Raw genomic sequence first — 21843 nt, 5'->3', positions numbered from 1 at the left:
GCGACAAAAATAAGATTGTTAATGCTTTTCAACAGAACAAAGTAATGAAATAAAATAAATACTTTTATAAGAAATATTCGTGGTAACAATATTTAGCAATATGACAACTATTTCTCAAAAGGGGAAGAAATCTGCGTACTTAAAATTTTCGGCTAGACCTGCACGATAGCGCAATAGCCGGCGAACGACCAAAATTATGTTAAAGCCGGGTATAAATAAACGATATATGGCGCAATATTAAAATTAGCATTTTTCAAAAACAAAACTCGGTTAAGTAATTTTCGCGAAGAGTGAGTGCCCGAAAATGTTACATACATACATACATACATACATACATACACACACACCTACCAACACATACATACACTCACACATACCGACAGGTTGAGTTTGTTACGAACTGATACGAATGATGTATGACACTCCGTCCTCCAGGTCTCGTTTTAAAAACTAAAAGTATTACACCAACTATTGTGATTAACAACAGCAAAATGACACGTTTTCTCGTGCTTCAATCAACAATGAACTATTCAGCAGTTTATACGTTGACACATTCCAGTTTCGTAATATAATATTTACATTTCTTTTCTAAAAATTTTGTTTAGATCGTTCACTCCTGCATATGTTGGGTCTTTACACTGTGTTCGATGTGACTTCAGAACAAGAAAGTCGATGCACTTTGTGGGTGTTGCTAAATAAACTAACCAGCATTGTATTTTAAAGTACTGTAGTGGTAGTAGTTATAATACTTTTATTGTAGAGCTAATAAACAGAGATGCTGCTTATCCGTATCAGTGGAGATTTACATTTTGGTGAGAGCAGATGCTTCATCGTGATCAGTATACACAAAGAGTCAATTTAAAATGCTATAATTTTTTTCTTTATCGTATTATCCGTTGGAAGAATTACCATAGAAGACAAAGTGTTCAGCTGATATGAATAAAGCAGGCCAAAGTCGTAGATTAGTGTATAGTTATAATGATCATTCCGAATATCACACTTCTGGCATTCAAAAATTTTCTTTTGCATCGCCAGAAGATAATAATATTGAATATTCGAGGAAAGGAGGATGTTTTGTATCTATCTGTCGTGGCATCAGTATAGCAGTGGTGATTTTTATATTTATTTTTTTCATATCTTTCACTATATTTTTTAGTACCAAGTATGCATACGAGGTAAGTGATTGAAACTCATATTTAAAAAGTCATTCGAATATATTGTTATTCTAGCATAAACCAAATATAACGTTGGAAGATTTTCTTAATCATCGTGCCTATCTGATAGACAAACGATCGCGAATCCCAAAGCATGTTATTCCGAAACATTATAGGCTTTTCAACCGATTTTCAATGAAACAAGTAAACCCTTCTCGTATAATGGAATTGTTTGGATTACAGTAACATCAAAAAAGCATAATAATAAAAGAATAGAGCTTAACGTTAAAAATTTGTACATTAAATTAGATGATGTAACCGTTTTAAAAAGTATACGATTAACAAACTTAGATTTTGACGAGGATCTAGATTGGGATCTAAGCGAAGGGGATATATCAGTGCCGTAGTTGTTCAAGTTTCATTGGTTAGTCGTTGACTTTGTTGATAGGGCGCCTTGATTTCCGTGGTACAGGGGCGCATTGCAATTGACTGAAGTTAGATTTTTTTGACGGGGTTTGTTGTTTCTTCATCTTCGTATTTATGTATACAAAAGTTATATAGTACTACACTCTAAAAAAAATTGAATTTTACAGGTGACTTAATCCCTCATACGATCTAATTCATAAAGACCTAATCTGTCAAACGACGGAAAATTTCATTTGTAATGAGTTAATGTTAGATTGGCTTGAATTTTACTGGTTTCGACTGTAACTTGCATTCTACTAGCAGGTGTGACTGTATGCATTTAAATGCAGCTTTTACCAGCATAGCAGATGCATGCTTCTGTGGCTCAGTCGATTAACAGACGTACTTGCGATCCAATGATTCTCGGTTCAAGTCGCAGCGTTGCTATCAGTGTATTTTTTTTATTTCAACGACATGTCATGGAGTTCTAGACACAATATTAAATGTTCTTCGACGCAAATTTGCGTGAACTGCGACGCTCCATTTATGTGCATCTAATAAGATGTAAAAATTTTAAGTGTATACTTAATCTTTCAAATGACGCAATGTTCCACTCGCATAGAATTTTACACGCTCCGAATGTAATTTGCACTCGGCTACCAAGTGCCGCTGTATGAATTTATATGTATCAATTATTCAGTGAACAGATATGAGCTCTGTGGTTCAGTCGAATAACCGATGTGCTTGTGATCTTATGTTTCTCTGTTCAAGTCGCGGTGCTGCTAACGATCTTTTGTTTTTTATTTCGTTCGTTTCAAGTCATGTAATTTCCAAATCACACAATTTTACATGTTTTTGAATAAAAATGTGTGTGAAATACGACGTTCCATTTATGTGCATCTTACAAATTGAAAAGGTGATGGTAGTTTATACCGAAGAAAGTTTTTGATTTTATTCAAATTTGAAAAAAAGAAACTTGACAGAATCTTCTAGTCATGTTTTTGAAAATATAAGTAATATGAAAAAGGCATCATTACACCACTAGGTTTTTTTTTAATTTTCACATATTACCCTGTAACTCCGAAATTCGGTTCCTGATGAAATTCAATAACAAGCTATGGAACCATAAAATCAAACCTGTTTTAATCCACCTAGTGGTGTAATGATGCCTTTCTCATACCAATCATACTATCATCTATAATACTGCAGTATTCTTCAAAATAATTTTTTTAGATTCTTGAAAGAATAACCAAAAACGGTTTGTTTGACCGTCTACTGATAAAACTATCAACTGTAGAAAATTTAAGGTCGATTTAGACATTTTTTACGGGTTTTCGGCCCTTTTTCAGTGATGGCATAAAATTTTTAACACACTTTACCCTATATTTCCGGATCCGGAAGTCTTCTTGGTAAAGCAATTTATCAGAAACCAAAGAATAAAGAAAGCAACAGCTGTTCCAACGAATTGTATTTAGCCATGAACTAACAAGACCTGCAAATTGATTTTGCGTATCTTTGCACTGTCACTTTCAAATAAAATATTCATGGAAATTGAAATATTTAACACTTATCATTCTATTATCCCGAAATACATCGTTAGATTCAAATAAAATTCAATTGACATTTACGTTAAACTTTTATAATACTTTTCGTTTGAATTGAAATCTATGCAAATTAGCCAAGCAATTATTGTGAAAAATTAGTCAAATATTTTGACGCACACCTACATGAACATTTTGCCATCTAGACTAATTCAAATGATATGGGACAGTTAAACCAATAGTCGTCTCATTAGTCAGGACATCCCAGTATTTATCCGATTACTCGGTCTTCAGCACACATATGATGCATTCGGAGCCAATATCTTCGCCAATGCAGCCCTAGCAATCAAAATTAGTGTGAAAACGAACTATACTTCTGTTATGAAAACGTGAAAATCGGAGCAGAATGCATATATTTTCTTCTTATTCTTTGAACCCATGCACAGTAGGGAAAAATGGATCAAAAACACTACGACTTTTTGGAGGCATGTTACTGCTGACCACAAAGCATTTTTTGGTGTAAAATGCTATCATGTTCATTTTACCTCATGGTTCCTTTTGTCGTGAATACGATTTACTTTACTATGAGGCACCTTTTACAAATTTCCCCTCCGAGAGAGTAATAAGTTTTTGATCGTGAATATCTCTTATTGTATCTAACGTATCAACATAATTTTTGCTACATGCCATCAGAAATATCATCATCAATTTATGATAACATTTTCAGTTGTATGACATAATAACAAATAATTCAAAATTAAAGTGTTCTGAAATTTTTTGTTTAAACTGGTATCAAAGAAGAAAAGTCATGACGTCTTTCTCGTACCTGGGTAGATATAAAACGTTAACACTTGATATATTTCATTCAGCTCAGTTCCAAGTATCAAGAATTCAGTTCGGTATATAATCGATTAAAGAAGATCGATTGCGTCATCCTTCTGCCTATCGTTTTTATTCTAACAAAATAAGTGAAACACGATGGGGAACATTACGCAAAATCAGACCTAATGGATTTAAATATTATCTAAAGAACTATTAGAAATACTTATCTGGTGAAATAGCTATGCAAATCAGAAGTGCATTGTTTCAAACTCTAGTAAAGAAGGGGAAAGCTTGCACAATTCACATAATCGATTCAATAACTGATATTCAGAAGTGTACCAGTTTAATTCCTATTCAAGTCATCTAGTTATGTCTCTGACATTACCCACCCTTCTTTTTGTACAGGATTGTAATAAAGTTTAACTATATAACATATCACAGAAGAAGTTTCAGAAAACCGAATAAAATGTTTCTGATGTAAAAACTACAAGGATCAGCCCCATGGGGTTGTTCGAGCCGTTGATGTGGAACAAGGCAACCAAAATTTCCAATGATTGACATTTTCAATTAATCGTCACACTTTTTAATCCGCCAATGCACAAGAGTCTGCTTAGATTGATCCTTATTAGGAATCAACACCGAACACGCGAACCCAGAATATAGACTATTTATCGTGATTTGTATTTGTTTCGTAGCCGACGAAATTACATCAATAGCCCAAATGTATACAATTAAATGTTTGTACATGCTTGCGATACGGATATCGATATTTAAGCTTCTCTCCACCAAGCTTGTGTTCAAATTTTGTATACAAGCAGTTATTTTTATAGCGTTTCTCTACCATTACTACCATTTTGCGATGAAATATTTTTCATTATCAATCGAGTTCATCTTATATAAATTAGAAATTAGTCTTATGTACTCAAAATTTACCCAGGCGAAATGACATAACATGGGATTTCATCCAATCTTGCATGACACAAGATCAGAGCATACCAATAAAAGCTTCAAATCGTTTATGGCACTTTTTGTCTTGCTGTGTAGCAACAACCTACCTCTAGCAAGCTACGCATAAGACTGAAACGTTAGCAATAATTTCACTTCTATTTGTAGATTCGCGTGCTTCCAACAGTTTTGCTTTTGCTTCGATTGACCAATCAGAGCGCTGCTTTCCCTTTGATATATCGCTTACTCCTTCAAAACCGTCGACTATGGCAGGGAAATCCGGTATGCCGGAGATTTTTTGCAGACAAAATAGGACACTGCTAGTTATTAATCAACATTTCAATGATATACAATTAAAAATACATGGCTATGAACATTCAAATCAATGCGTAGAAATATTTCCAATCAAATGGTGACATGATATTAATAATTGATACAAAATTGACTGAGCTGTAATTGTTCAAAACCTGACCACATTTCTACGTGTATTTTTCTTGAGTTTCTAGTTTGCACCGCTATATAGAAAACAAAAATGTGTTCCACATTAAAAGGTCTGACAAATCATTGGCATATAGTTATAATGACAGCAGGAAACTCGTTGTACCGTTTTTAATCTACAATCCAGAAGCAGATCCAATACGATCTATCAATATTGGTTCACATTACGTAGGAAACTGCAGAAATCCAAGTACATACAATAGGATTGGTAGTACTAGCCCTTTTTATCCGTTTTACACCAATTTATTTCATAAATCGTATCATTGGTTAAAATTTCTATCGCATTCCGAAAGGAGGCTTATTGCGATTGATTAAAATTATATCAGTCAAAAAAAATTGAAGAACTAGAAAGAACTAAAAATTAAATTACAAATAACTTCAGTGACCGTTACACCGTTTCACACCAATATTGATAGGATAAATTGGAGTAACACGGTATAACATGATTCGTGCGGTCATTGATTCTATTTGTAATCTACTTTTTATGATATTCTACACAATATCAGTCGATTTTGATCAACCGCAGTAAGCCTTTTTTTAAATGCGAAAGAAAGTTTAATTAATGGTACAATTTATGGAATTAATTGGAGTGAAATGGGTTAAACGAGCTAGTATTGTTATTCCCATTGTATGTACTTGGATCACTGAAGTTTTCTAAGTAATATGGACCACTATGGCTAGGTCGCGTTGATTCTGCTTCAGGATCGTAAATCAGAATTGAACTTAAAATTAATTTTGAAGGAAAATTGGGGTAGAAAGATGTTGCACGATTCATGGGATCATGGAAACTACCTGTTAATTAGTTTGTAGGGCTATGTGCGTAACATCGAACTATCTTGGTTTAACATTATTGATTTTTCAGGGTTTTACAGTTAGTGAGGTAGGAAAAAAAGAAAAATTTGGGGCAAAGCGGCCATGATAGTGAATTTTGCGGCTATTCTAATTATCATCAATCGATTCTACGGTCAATTCTACATAAGATAAACCTACTTTGAAAATATTTTCAAAGATTTTTAAGAAATTATTGAGTAAAGTCGCGTTCTTCATCCTTTTTCCCCACAGTGCAATGTATTAATCAAAGACAGCAGATATCATTATTAGTAATGATCCTAAAATGTTAAATTAGTGGTAAACCTGAGATGATCTAGGGTACAGATACCCTATGAAACTCAACCTCGTTTTAAAAGATGGTTGATGCAAATATTGCATACTTTTCAAAATGAGAAAAACAAAAAGCACGTCTCACTATCCATGAAATACAGTATCTATTCATACCCTAATGGCAACGACAAATGGAGCTCATGCCGGTAGAATCTTTCTACAGACAACTTTATTCATAAAAATGTCATTTAATACATAATGAATTTCTCCATGAGCTAGGTTGTGCATTCAATGAATAATAATAATTTATAAGTGAATTTAATGCTTTTGTTCATGTTATCGAATGGTGGTGAACTACCTCACTATGTATTGAGTAGGTCTTTAATCAAAATGATAAAATCTCATAAAGTCTTATCTCAGAAGCATACAAGAAATTGAAAAATACCGATGAAATCTTCATCAGTTGAATTCATGTAGTAATTAATTCTACTATACCGACCTTCCACTATACAAAGCCGAGTTTGAAGAAAAGATGCCAGTATTTATAATAATTCATCTCGTTCAAAATTATTGAAATTCATCATTTCTTATTCAAAACCTCATTATTGTCCAATTTTTCAATAAAGACAACTTAAAACTATTAAAAGCTGTTAATGAAGATTACAAACAGTTATAAATGCTAGTATATTTTATGTTTGAATATAATAACTGTTAGAAAAATTGTTGTTAAGGCAGCACTGCTCAAAGCTGACTTGTGCATTGCTTCCTCCCGAGATTCTATTTATAGAACTCACAAACAAAGAAATAATTTGCGCTCCATTTATGCTTTCAAAAGCTTTGTAGTATTAGGTAAAAAAATTCGTTCTGCACCCTGATGTCAATCCTGAGGCACTCCTTACTTAGGGGCTGTCCATAAAAGACGTCACACTTTTTTTGACGATTTTTTTCTCCCCCTCCCCCCTTTGTCACAAATTGTCACAGAAGCAAAAAACCCCCCACCCCCCCTATGTCACATGTCACGAATTCAAAATAAATAAAATTCATCTCAATACATTCTCAATATGTATGATAAACCATACAAATATGAGGAAAAAAAACGATATAGATATATTATTGTTTTAGGTAAAGAATGATATTTCCTTAGTGTAGCATACAGGGCTGAGAAAATAAAGACCAAAACCTCATCAAAACGAGATCACTGCCGGAGAATGTTTTCATGATCAGTTGATCAGTGAAATTTAAATCACATCGATCAATATCGGTACTGATCTTCCGTCATACAATGGGTAGTGATTTTGAGCTAAAATGATTCTTGATTTATGTAAGTTCAATCATTAGATGATTCGATAAGCTTTGATGTTGGTGGAGGAAAATCACATATGATCAAGATAAGACATGACATGATCTACGTCTGAAATCGTTGATCTCCCGCCCTTTTTCGAATGGAGTACAATTGAATAAACTGAATCAGAATCAGATAAGAGGAATTCTTATGATATATATTATCAATGCTAGAAAATCAAATTACTGAAAAAATTGTCAGCGCATAACTTAAGTTAAACCGTTTGAAGGCATCTTTTTCGTTTTATAGATAGATAGTGATTTGCGCCCTCAGTTGGATCATTTGATGTATTTTAAAATACTTCCACCCTGCGCCCTGGAATCATTTCTAAAGCGTCCTTCTAAATTATCTTTACAAGATGTTATTTATTCAGCGTGAAAACATATAAAAACTTGCGCCCTCACTAGGATTATTGTATATATTTATAAATACTTTCATCCTTCACTCCTTCATCTCCCTATCGTGATTCTGCGCCTTAGAATAATTCCTGAGGTGCCCTTCCAAATTATCTTTACAATATGTTATGTATTAGGCTTGAAAATAAGTAATAAGTTGCGCCCTCAGTTGGATCAATTAATGTATTTGAAAATAAGTAATAAGTTACGCATTCGGTTGGATCAATTAATGTTTTCAAAAATACTTCCATTCTGCGCCCTGAAGTCTATTGTATGGGTCGCCCTTTTGCATTTTCCTGCGCCCTGGAACTATTACTAAGGCAACCTTCCAAATTATCCTTACAATATGTTATTTTTTAGCTTGAAAATAAATAATAATTTGTGCCCTCTTCTTACGATTATTTAATGTATTTAAAATACTTTCATCCTGCGCCCTGGAATTAATTATATGGGCGCCCTTTTCAATTATCTTACCGTGATTCTGCGTCCTAAAATCATTCCTAGTGCTCCCTTCCAAATTGTCCTTACAAGATGTTATTTATTAAGCTTGAAAACAAATAAAATCTTGCGGCCTCACTGGGATTATTTTATGTATTCAAAAATACTCTCATTCTGCGCCCTGAAATCTATTTCCATTTTCCTCTCGTGATTCTGTGCCCTGGAACTATTCCTATGGCGCCCATCCAAATTATCAATACAAGATTTTTTTTAGCTGGTAAATAAGTTATGATTTGTGCCCTCACTACGATTATTTAATGTATTAAAAATACTTTCATCCTGCGCCCTGGAATTAATTATATGGGCTCCCTTTTCAATTCTCTTATTGTTATTCTGCGCCCTAGAATCATTCCTATTGCGCCCTTCCAAATTATCCTTACAAGATGTTATTGATTTAGATTGAAATTAAATAATGATTTGCGCTCTCAAAAGGATATTTTACTTTATTCAAGATTACTTTTATCCTGCGCCCTGAGAGAAATTATGTGGGCGCCTTTTTCAATTCTCCTACCGTGAGTCTGCGCCCTGGAATCATTTCCAAAGCGCCCTTCCAAATTATCCATACAAGATGTTATTGATTTAGATCGAAAATAAATAATGATTTGCGCCTTCAAAAGGATATTTTACTTTATTCAAGATTACTTTTATCCTGCGCCCTGAGAGAAATTATGTGGGCGCCTTTTTCAATTCTCCTACCGTGAGTCTGCGCCCTGGAATCATTTCCAAAGCGCCCTTACAAATTATCCATACAAGATGTTATTGATTTAGATTGCAAATAAATAATTATTTGCGCTCTCAAAAGGATATTTTACTTATAATTTATTAATTATGTGGGCGCCTTTCTTAATTCTCCTACTGTGAGTCTGCACCCTGGAATTATTTCCAAAGCGCCCTTCCAAATTATCCATACAAGATGTTATTTAGTTAGATTGAAACTTAATAATGATGCGCCCTCAGTAGGATATTTTAATATAATCAAGATTACTTTCATCATGCGCCCTGGGAGCAATTATGTGGGCGCTTTTTTCAATTCTCCTACCGTGAGTCTGCACCCTGGAATTATTTCCAAAGCGCCCTTCCAAATTATCCATACAAGATGTTATTTAGTTAGATTGAAACTTAATAATGATGCGCCCTCAGAAGGATATTTTAATATAATCAAGATTACTTTCATCATGCGCCCTGAGAGCAATTATGTGGGCGCCTTTTTCAATTCTCCTACCATGAGTCTGCGCCCTGGAATCATTTCCAAAGCGCCCTTCCAAATTATCCATACAAGATGTTATTGATTTAGATCGAAAATAAATAATGATTTGCGCCTTCAAAAGGATATTTTACTTTATTCAAGATTACTTTTATCCTGCGCCCTGAGAGAAATTATGTGGGCGCCTTTTTCAATTCTCCTACCGTGAGTCTGCGCCCTGGAATCATTTCCAAAGCGCCCTTCCAAATTATCCACACAAGATGTTATTGATTTAGATTGCAAATAAATAATGATTTGCGCTCTCAAAAGGATATTTTACTTTAATCAAGATTACTTTCATCATGCGCCCTGAGAGCAATTATGTGGGCGCCTTTCTTAATTCTCCTACTGTGAGTCTGCACCCTGGAATTATTTCCAAAGCGCCCTTCCAAATTATCCATACAAGATGTTATTTAGTTAGATTGAAACTTAATAATGATGCGCCCTCAGAAGGATATTTTAATATAATCAAGATTACTTTCATCATGCGCCCTGAGAGCAATTATGTGGGCGCCTTTTTCAATTCTCCTACCATGAGTCTGCGCCCTGGAATCATTTCCAAAGCGCCCTTCCAAATTAACCATACAAGATGTTATTGATTTAGATCGAAAATAAATAATGATTTGCGCCTTCAAAATGATATTTTACTTTATTCAAGATTACTTTTATCCTGCGCCCTGAGAGCAATTATGTGGGCGCCTTTTTCAATTCTCCTACCGTGAGTCTGCGCCCTGGAATCATTTCCAAAACGCCCTTCCAAATTATCCGTACAAGATGTTATTTAGTTAGATTGAAAATAAATAATGATTTGCGCCCTCAGAAGGATATTTTACTATAATCAAGATTACTTTCATCCTGCGCCCTGGAAAAATTTTTGTGGGCGCTTTTTTCAATTCTCCTACCGTGAGTCTGCGCCCTGGAATCATTTCCAAGGTGCCCTTCCAAATTATCCATACAAGATGTTATTTATTTAGATTGAAAATAAATAATGATTTGCGCCCTCAGAAGGATATTTCATTATAATCAAGATTACTTTCACCCGGCACTTTTTTCAATTGTATTATTTTTTTTAACCCTTCATGTTACTTGAATCAGTCATTATCAAAATTTCAAAAAATTTTTTTTTTTCGGTTGCAGTTTCAAGAGCTGGTTAGTAACTGACTAACTGCGACTAACCGCAACTACAGCACTGATATATTACCGCGTATCAGGAACAAACGAGACACGATCAACAATGACAAAATTGAAAGAATGAATAATTCAATGGATTTTTCAACCATGTCTAGTGATGGGAATAACGGTGATAAAAATATAAATACTTTCACTAATGATGGTGCAGGAAGGAGCAAATATTTTCATCCAATTTTCCCCTCGGATGACTTTGTCACAATAAAGATACTAGATTTAGAATTCGACGAATCAAATGAAAAAATGATTATCTATCTTGGGACCGAAATGAAAAAAGATATTTATTACATAGTAAAAGTGAATTTTACAGGCAATATGACTAACGAAAAAGGTTTATATTATACTCATTACAAAGATGGAAATGGGATTCATAAGTATGTGCATTGATGTAATAAATACGGTATAGTTCTATTGATTTTGTTATCATTTTAGATATTTAGCGGCCACCATATTGGAACCTAACAATGCAAGAAAGTTATACCCATGTATGGATGATCATAATTTTCGGTGCATTCGTAACCGAATGTTCGAAGTGAGCACACGCGTTTTTTTTAACAATCGACATCGGTAAGACGAAGGTGCCTATCACAGCAGAGGCTGTAGTATAGGCATTAAATAAAAGTGATAAAAAGTAACATCCCCGCAAGTGAGTTCTGTCTGTGCACCGGTTTTGTATCGGTATCAACAGTAGACGCTATTGTGCTATCCTCGGGCAGCAGTTATTTCTATTGTTTGCTACCCGCATCGCAGCAGCCAAATCCTGAGTCAAGGTCACGCTGAAGCACAACGAAGGAGTGAAGGAGCAACTCACCTAACAGCTTACCGTGATATACTGTTAAGTATTTTCTCAAACTTTTTCTTTCAACTTTTACTATTCATATATTTTCTTTTCATTTTATTTCTTTCTTTCTCATTTCAAGTGCGGGAGACTTCTTTACTCCCGCACTTTAAATATGAATATTGATGACAGTGGGGGTGTCTCGGAGGAGGGCGAAGCTGAACGAATGAACGAAGAACATTTAGAGGCTGAGTTTGCTTCCGAGATGCCATCTACCCCTCCTATACCATCTCCCCCTCCGATACCATCTCCCTCTCCGATGCCTCCATCTCCCTCTAAGATATTGCCTGCCCGCCAAAAAGTTTACCAAGACGATGGCTCGGGGGGTCCGTGGGTGGTATACTTCCGGCCCAAATTAAAGTCTCTCAGAGTTTTAAATATTGCTCGGGACCTGGAAAAACATTTCTCGGCAATAAAAACAATAGATAAGGTTTCGCCAAATAAGTTACGCGTTGTTGTGTCCGACCTGAAGCAAGCAAACGCGATTGCTACCAGCGAGTTGTTCACGAAGGAGTACCGCGTGTACGTCCCGTCTCATGTGGTGGAGATCGACGGTGTGGTCCGTGACGAAAGTCTGACAATCGAAGATCTGATGAAGGACGGGGTAGGCCGTTTCAAAAACCCCGACCTTCAACCAGTGAAAATTTTGGAGTGCAAGCAATTGCACTCTAAATCGATAGATGGTAAATTTTACCAATCGGACTCATTTCGCGTGACTTTTGCCGGATCTGCACTTCCAAATTACTTGGTAGTGAGTGGAGTTCGTCTACCTGTTCGGCTGTATGTACCGCGGGTAATGCATTGTACAAGCTGCAAACAGTTAGGTCATACGGCAACCTATTGTTGCAACAAACTGCGATGCGGCAAATGCGGAGAGGCCCATGAGGACGATCTCTGCAGAAGAGCAGTGGAAAAGTGTTGCTACTGCGGGGAGAATCCTCATGATCTTTCGGTGTGCCCTACGTACATACAGCGTGCGGAGAAATTGAAGCGATCCGTGAAAGAACGTTCCAAACGTTCTTATGCGGAAATCTTAAAAAGAACCACTCCATCGACCCCTGAGAACCCGTTTACAATCTTGCCAGTTGAAGAAGATACCTCTGACGACCCAGGCGAAGGACCTTCCTACACACAGGTTGAAGGAAGCAGGAAAAGACAAAATCTGGCTTCTCCCAAGCTTCCTCGTAAAGGCCTCAGACTGTCCTCTTCGTCACAAAAGAACCAAACGGAAACAAAAAGTGCTGACTCAAAACCGAAGCAAACACCTCCTGGGTTCAAAAAACTTAGGGATGATAAGGAGTACCCAGCACTTCCTGGGGCATCAAAAAACCCGAATGACCCCAAAGCACAACCAGAAAATCCAACAAACGCTGGATTATTGAAATTTTCTGATATCGTGGACTGGATATTAACAGCCTTCAATATTACTGATCCTCTGAAAAGCTTCCTAACTGCTCTACTGCCAACAGTAAGGACATTTTTAAAACAGTTGACTGAACAATGGCCCCTCCTTGCAGCGATCGTATCTTTTGATGGATAATTTACCACTGAGAATCGAAGATATGATCATTGTGCTTCAGTGGAATTGCAGAAGTATCATCCCAAAACTTGATTCTTTCAAACACTTAATACATACTCATAATTGCGATGTATTCTCCTTGAGTGAAACTTGGCTTACTTCTAACACCAACCTCGACTTCCATAATTTTAACATAATCCGCCTGGACCGAGAAGACTCTTATGGAGGGGTACTTTTAGGGATTAAAAAGTGCTATTCATTTTATCGTATTAACCTCCCCTCGACACCGGGAATTGAAGTTGTTGCTTGCCAAATTAATATTAAAGGCAAAGATCTATGTATAGCTTCTATCTACATTCCTCCCAGAGTCTCGATAGGGCATCGTCGGCTTGCAGACATCATAGAACTTCTTCCTTCACCGAGGCTGGTTTTAGGGGACTTTAACTCGCATGGTACAGGATGGGGCTGCTTATATGATGATAATCGTTCTTCGTTAATCCAAGATCTGTGTGACAACTTCAATTTGACAATTCTAAACACGGGAGAAATGACACGGAACCCTAGACCGCCAGCACAACCAAGTGCGCTGGATTTATCCCTTTGCTCGACTTCGCTACAGTTAGATTGCAAGTGGAAGGTAATCTGTGATCCTCACGGTAGCGATCACTTGCCGATCATAGTTTCTATCACCAACCGTGGAAGACCATCGGAAACAATCAATGTTTCGTACGATTTCACACGAAACATTGATTGGAAACGTTACGCGAGCTCGATATCTGAGAAACTAGAAACATCACAGGAGCTTCCTCCGGAGGAAGAGTATACATTTTTGGCTGGCTTGATTCTTGACACCGCAATTCAAGCTCAGACGAAACGAGTACCTAGCGCGCAAACTAGTATGCGTTCTCCCAACCCATGGTGGGACAAAGAGTGCTCAGAGCTGAAAACGAAAAAAGCTTCAGCCTTCATCTCGTTTAGAAAGAACGGAACTCCAGATAATTATCGGAAATACGCGGCGTTAGAATTTCAAATGAAAAGTCTTATTAAAGCTAAGAAACGCGGTTACTGGCGAAGGTTTGTTGACGGATTAACGAGAGAAACAGCAATGAGCACTCTTTGGAATACGGCCCGTCGCATGCGCAATCGAAATCACGCGAACGAAAGCGAGAAATATTCTAACCGCTGGATATTTGATTTCGCTAAGAAAGTATGTCCTGATTCTGTTCCGGAACAGAAGATATCCCGCGTCGCGACATTGAATACAAACGAAACACCGTTTTCGATGGTAGAGTTCTCACTTGCGCTCTTGTCGTGTAACAATAGAGCCCCGGGGTTAGACAGAATTAAATTCAACTTGTTGAAAAATCTGCCCGACTCTGCCAAAAGGCGCTTGCTGAATTTATTCAACAAGTTCCTCGAGGGTAATATTGTCCCACACGAATGGAGAGAAGTGAGAGGTATTACTATTCAAAAACCTGGAAAACCAGCCTCCGATCACAATTCGTATCGGCCGATTGCTATGCTTTCCTGTATCCGGAAATTGTTGGAGAAAATGATTCTCTTCCGTCTAGACAATTGGGTCGAAACAAATGGATTGCTTTCAGGTACACAATTTGGGTTCCGCAGGGGCAAAGGAACGAACGATTGTCTAGCGTTGCTCTCAACAGAAATTCAAATGGCATTTGCTCGTAAAGAACAAATGGCATCAGTTTTCCTCGACATCAAGGGGGCATTCGATTCAGTTTCCATTAACGTTCTATCTGAGAAGTTGCATCAGCATGGTCTTTCACCAGTTTTGAACAACTTTTTATATAATCTATTGTCCGAGAAACACATGCATTTTGAGCATGGTGATTTGACGACAAAGCGATTCAATTACATGGGTCTTCCTCAGGGCTCATGCTTAAGCCCCCTTTTATACAACTTTTACGTAAATAACATTGATGAATGTATCAACACATCTTGCACGCTAAGACAACTTGCCGACGACAGTGTTGTGTCTATTATAGGACCCAAAGCTGCCGATCTCCAAGGACCATTGCAAGATACCCTCGACAACTTGTCGACATGGGCTTTTCAAATGGGTATCGAGTTCTCTACGGAGAAAACTGAGCTGGTTGTATTTTCAAGGAAGCGAGAACCTGCGCAATTACAGCTTCAACTAGGGGGTGAAACCATAGCTCAGGTTTTCACATTTAAATATCTCGGGGTCTGGTTCGATTCCAAAGGTACCTGGGGATGTCACATTAGGTATTTGAAACGAAAATGCCTACAGGGAATCAATTTCCTTCGTACAATAACCGGAACTTGGTGGGGCTCTCACCCAGGAGACCTGATCAGGTTGTACAAAACGACGATATTGTCAGTAATGGAATATGGATGTTTCTGTTTCCGCTCCGCTACGAATATTCATTTCATTAAACTGGAAAGAATTCAGTATCGTTGTTTACGTATTGCCTTGGGTTGCATGCAATCAACCCATACGATGAGTCTTGAAGTGCTGGCGGGCGTCTTACCGTTGAAAAACAGGTTCTGGGATCTCTCATATCGACTGCTAATCCGATGCGACATTTTGAATCCGATGGTGATAGAAAACTTTGAAAAGCTCGTCGAGCTTAATTCACAAACCCGTTTTATGTCCTTGTATTTTGACTACATGGCTCAGAATATAAATCCTTCTTCGTTTGTTCCCAATCGTGTTCATTTTGTGGATACTTCTAATTCTACTGTGTTTTTCGACACATCCATGAAAGAGGAAATTCGTGGAATCCCGGATCCTGTACGCCCTCAAGAGATCCCAAAAATTTTTAATAATAAATTTAAAGAAGTCGACTGTAATAAAATGTTTTACACTGACGGATCATATCTAGACGGGTCCACTGGCTTCGGTATATTCAATGTAAATTTCACCGCTTCCTATAAACTCAGTGATCCAGCTTCAGTTTACGTCGCAGAACTAGCTGCAATTCAGTATACCCTTGAGATCATTGACACTCTGCCCACAGATCACTACTTCATTGTATCGGACAGTCTCAGTTCCATTGAGGCTCTCCGTTCAGTGAAGCCTGGAAAGCACTCACCGTATTTCCTGGGGAAAATACGGGAACAATTGAGTGCTTTATCTGCAAAATCATACCAGATTACCTTGGTTTGGGTCCCCTCACATTGTTCCATACGGGGCAATGAGAGGGCGGACTCGTTAGCCAAGGTGGGCGCACTAGAAGGTGATATCTATGAAAGACCAATCTGCTTCAATGAATTTTTCAGTTGCTGTCGTCAGAAAACTCTAGCCAGCTGGCAGAATACATGGAATAGTGGAACTCTGGGACGATGGTTACACTCAATAGTCCCACAGGTATCGACGAAAGCTTGGTTCCGGGGGTTAGACGTGAGCCGAGACTTTATTCGTGTAATGTCAAGGCTCATGTCTAATCATTATATGTTCAGCGCGCATCTCCGTCGTGTGGGGCTCGCTGAGAGTGGTGTCTGCGTTTGCGGTGAGGGTTATCATGACATCGAACATGTTGTTTGGACATGTGTCGAGTATTGTGATGCCAGGTCCCAACTCATAGGTTCCCTTCGGGCCCGAGGTATACCACCCTTCGTACCAGTCCGCGACGTCTTGGCAACTCGAAATCTTCCTTATATGACTCTCATCTATAACTTCTTGAAAACTATCAATGCTCAAATTTAGTGCTCTCCCTATCTCTTTCTCGTCTACAGCTCTACCGCACTCTTCTTTACGTTGCTGGAAGTATGGCCTGTGTAAACGATGCTTCGGAGCATGCACCTGCCTTGAACTGACTGAGTTGCTGGAAGCTACCCAAAAACGTCACATCAACGTCAGAACACACCAACGAAGCATCCCAATCCAGAATAATCTCTTCATTGCTACAAGCTGAAAAACATGAAGATTCATCGAACGCAAAATGTGTCTAAAAGATGTATGCCACAAACCAATGATGTATTCAAATTTCAATTCAATACTGTGTAGGTCCCACCCTCCCTATGTCCCCTTACTAACTGGGGAGTATGCCGCCCCGTAATACGGCATCCCTTTCTCTCCCCCTAACAACAAGACAATCGGCCACGTTAAGCTAAAGCAAATGAGCCTAATAAAAATTTTATTTGAAAAAAAAAAAAAATAATTTTCGGTATGTTAGCCAAATCCCGATTTCTTCCAAACGATGAATAATGAATTATAATAGGACAAACTATAACTATAGGTCGCCATTTGAAATTAATATAGCAAGGAAAGTTCATATGAATACTGCATCTGGCATGAATTTAGAAATGACGGAGCTAATGTATGAGTATCTATGCGTAGAAAATTGACGGTTGATAATTGAAACATTATTTTATTTCAGGGAAAGAGATGAGTTTGTGGTTGATACGTATAATACTACAGGAATGATTCGAGCATCCGAGATAGGTTTCATTATAACCGATATGTCACCAGAACGGTACGAACTAACACCAGAAATTTACCTCATTGCATACACAAGGAATATATATCACAACTATATGAAAGGCATAGTTTCTCAATTCGCAGAAGTTATAAACATATACGAAGGATATATGGGCATGAAATTTCCCTATCGAATTATTAAATATGTTACAATTCCTAATACAGACAACACCGTCAGTGAAATAAAAGAAGGAATGATTTTGTCTAGGTACGTAGAAAATAATCAATCAAAAAATCGTGTCAATCATCCCCATACTGAATCCCATACAAACTTTAATTCTTAGGCGCGAAAATAAACATTTAGATTTTTTTTTGGTTTGTTCAATAAGTACAATATTTAGTTTCAATTTCTTAGCCATATCCGCTTAACAGTTTAATTTAAACCGCTTACACTTTACACTATATATGTACTACTCTATGGATATTGCACTTCGGTTTAAACCACTAAGCACGCGCAAAGTTTACTATATTTATTTAATAGCCGGTCATCACTCGCTTACGCTCGATCCGTCAGAAATGTGTTTGATTTGTGTTACTTTGTTGTTTTCAGTATACGTAGGCTGCTGCTTATATTTCGGGAACCCATACAATTGACATGATATGTTGAATGTGATGCCGTGCGATGGCGTTGTTGAACTGAAGATTGATTTCGCTCCAAGCTGACATGGTCTGCCTACAATCAATAGAACTCGACACACATTCGTTCGCTAACCATTCTGGTTTGTTTTGATAAACTTAACACACTGTTGAAAAGCTTCTCTGCTAGAGTTGTGTTCATTCGGTAGAGTAGGATAAATTTCCGATTTGTCTTTTGTCCAAGTTACCAAAAGTTCGTGAAAAATAGATTTGGCTTAAGTAGCATACAAAGCATTTTGAACAGTAAGGAATTATCCATGCTTGAATGTTCGCCTGACACAACAAAACAAATTTTGAAGCAGTTGATTTCTCAGCTTTAAAGCAGAGAAAAAGTTTTCTCAGAACTTGTTCTGTACGTACAAGTTGCCAAAAAGTGCCACATGTACTTTAAAGCTCTAATGAAGTGGATATTTTTCTGGTACAGTGGAAGCGGTTTCTTGAAGAGACGACGCTTAAATTTCAATTTGTTGTTTATCTTACCCATTTGAACTTTATTTGCAGAATATGAACTATGGCAGTTTGAATCCATTATGGTAATCATCTTGAAGATTGATATCTTATTGCCACTTATTATTTGCGCTTAGTATAATCTAAATTATTCAAAAACAAAATGCAAGGAAAATCTGTTTGGTTCGTTAGTGCTTCTACAGCATAATCTTTTCATTGATTCATTAAAACATGTTCTGATAAGTTAAACTCACACCCACGATGCCTAATATTATTCATCTAACTCCATCACACACAACTTATTATCAACTGGTAAACGATATCAAAACTTTTCCTTCTATCAACAGCCGTAATTCTAGAACAGTCATATGCATTCCGTCATTGAGTCATTTGGCAAACAATAATTTTGATACACCATTGTCCATACAAAACAACTTTATGGATTTTTCCCCCTTTTGCGGCCAATTTTCCTCATTTTTTTATGTACGAACCCGGTGGGAGTAAATACTGATAAAACAAAAAAAAAAGAATAGTGCTAATCCGTCCATCCGTTCTTACGTGATGCGATTACAAAGAATGAGCTCTGCATTTTTATATAGATATAGATATATAGATTTCATTTCCTTTTTAGCGAAAAAAGATTAATTACTGATTTAAATTACTTTCCCACAACGGATGGAATATTATTACGAGTTGTTTCTAATGAATTGGCAAAACTATGGATTCATACCCTTGCAGACTACAAGAACAAAGAGTTGTACTGGTTACACGAATCAATTCCATTATATTTAGAGACAATCGCCCTAAAATATGTAAGATTCAAGCTTTATAAGTTACACATTCCATATAGATTATTTCTCCCGCAGATAAACAATACTACTTACTCCGTAGATGATTTTTTATTAGAAGGCAAACTGCGAGCTATGCAAGAAGAAATAAATACAAGAACCACTGCGTTAAATGTTATTACAACTCATTGGCAAGATGAGGCACATTTTGAACTAAATAGATTTAAAGGTCTCAGTCTTTTGCGTATGATGAATTATACATTGGGTGAAACAACTTTTGATGCATTTATAAGAAATTATATCATTCAAAGAATGAATAATGCAACTGTCGATATTAAAGGTATTCTAAATATTATCAAACGTCATACGGATGCAACGTTCAACAATTTCCTACTCAGTTGGACTACAATGGAGAAATACCCAATTATTGAAATAAAACGAAATAATAATAGTGGTTTTAATTTGCATCAAAAAATGATTCCGTTCGAAGAGGATATAGGAGAACAAATTTGGACAATTCCAGTAACATTCACCAACGACATTAACCAACAGACATTTTTTGAGAAGATACTATGGTTGAAGGATTCAAGTGCCTCACTTACCATCGAAGCAAGTTGTGAATTGAATACAAACAGCACATGGGTGATTGTGAATCCAAGTGGAATCGGTAAGCTGTATAAAGATAACAATTTTGAACTAATTGTATTTTAAATGTTTGTTCTAGGGTATTATAGAGTAAACTACGAACGAGTTCATTGGGTGAAATTGGCTAGAATTCTAAATGATAATTTCAAATCATTTCATTACGGCACCTTAACCGTTATAGTTGACGACGCTCTAAATTTAGCTAGACTTGGTTTATTAGACTATTCTATTGCATTCAACGTAATTTCTTTTCTCCGAAAAAATAATGATCTCTATCAACCTTGGAAGAGTGCATTAGACAATCTTAAATTTTTATATAACGCCTTAGAAGATCATCCCAACTACGGTCATCTCGAGGTGGATAAATAACTTACCACTATTTTAAATTATTAATCTTTTATTTATTTCAGAAATTCTTAGAATACCTGATAGTTGAAACGTATAAAAATATTTCGATATCTTCTGAACAAACCCGTAATCCTATGATTACGTCTCTTTTGATAGAGTGGGCGTGTCGATTGGGGGTGTCAGCGTGCATTGAAGATCAAAGACTTATCTTCAACGCTATATTTGTATTATTTCAGAAATTCTTAGAATACCTGATAGTTGAAACGTATAAAAATATTTCGATATCTTCTGAACAAACCCGTAATCCTATGATTACGTCTCTTTTGATAGAGTGGGCGTGTCGATTGGGGGTGTCAGCGTGCATTGAAGATCAAAGACTTATCTTCAACGCTATATTTGTAGAGAAAAAAACATCACCCTTTGATGTTCCGGAAAATAAACTTTCTTTCTCAATATGTACTGTTATCAGATACAGTGGGATTGAGGAGTGGCAGCTGACTAGGCAAACGTATTTGACATCTGAGGATATAAATCTTTGAATAATTCTTGTCAGAGCTTTAGGTTGTACTCGTGAAATCAGTTTGATTAAAAAAAATCTTGAATTACTTGACAATCATCAATTTAAAATGTACAAGCATCACATTCTTTCCTCCTTAAGTCAAAATAAAATAGCTCTCAAGTACACATTAGAATATTTATTGGATGAATGGATTAATCTCCGTAGTTACCTTACACTGAAAGATATTTCCGTACTGATAAATAAAATTTCAACAGAAAATGAGTTTACAATGTATGAGCAAATATTTTTCAAGTACTCTTACACATTTCAAACTATTGATAAAGAAATTTTGAAACGTATGCGAGATATGATAATGAAGTTACTTGTATGGAAAAAACAAATCGCTCCAAAAGTATATTACAAACGATTCAAATTGTTTTAAAGTTTATCAAAGTCCATTACGAATAAAATGATATTTTACTAATTTTTATCAACATGTTATTATTCTTTTTGGTATTCTGGA

The 21843-nt window shown here is 36.5% G+C and overlaps 1 pseudogene; it reads left to right on the top strand.

Moving 5' to 3' along the window:
• Nucleotides 1-744: 744 nt before the first annotated feature.
• On the top strand, nt 745-21810 carry LOC131432195 (aminopeptidase N-like; annotated as a pseudogene).
• Nucleotides 21811-21843: the final 33 nt, after the last annotated feature.

This window comes from Malaya genurostris, chromosome 2, assembly GCF_030247185.1.
Source record: "Malaya genurostris strain Urasoe2022 chromosome 2, Malgen_1.1, whole genome shotgun sequence".
NCBI lineage: Eukaryota > Metazoa > Arthropoda > Insecta > Diptera > Culicidae > Malaya > Malaya genurostris.
Note: the sequence above shows the minus strand (reverse complement) of the source record. Positions and strands in the feature narration are given on the sequence as shown.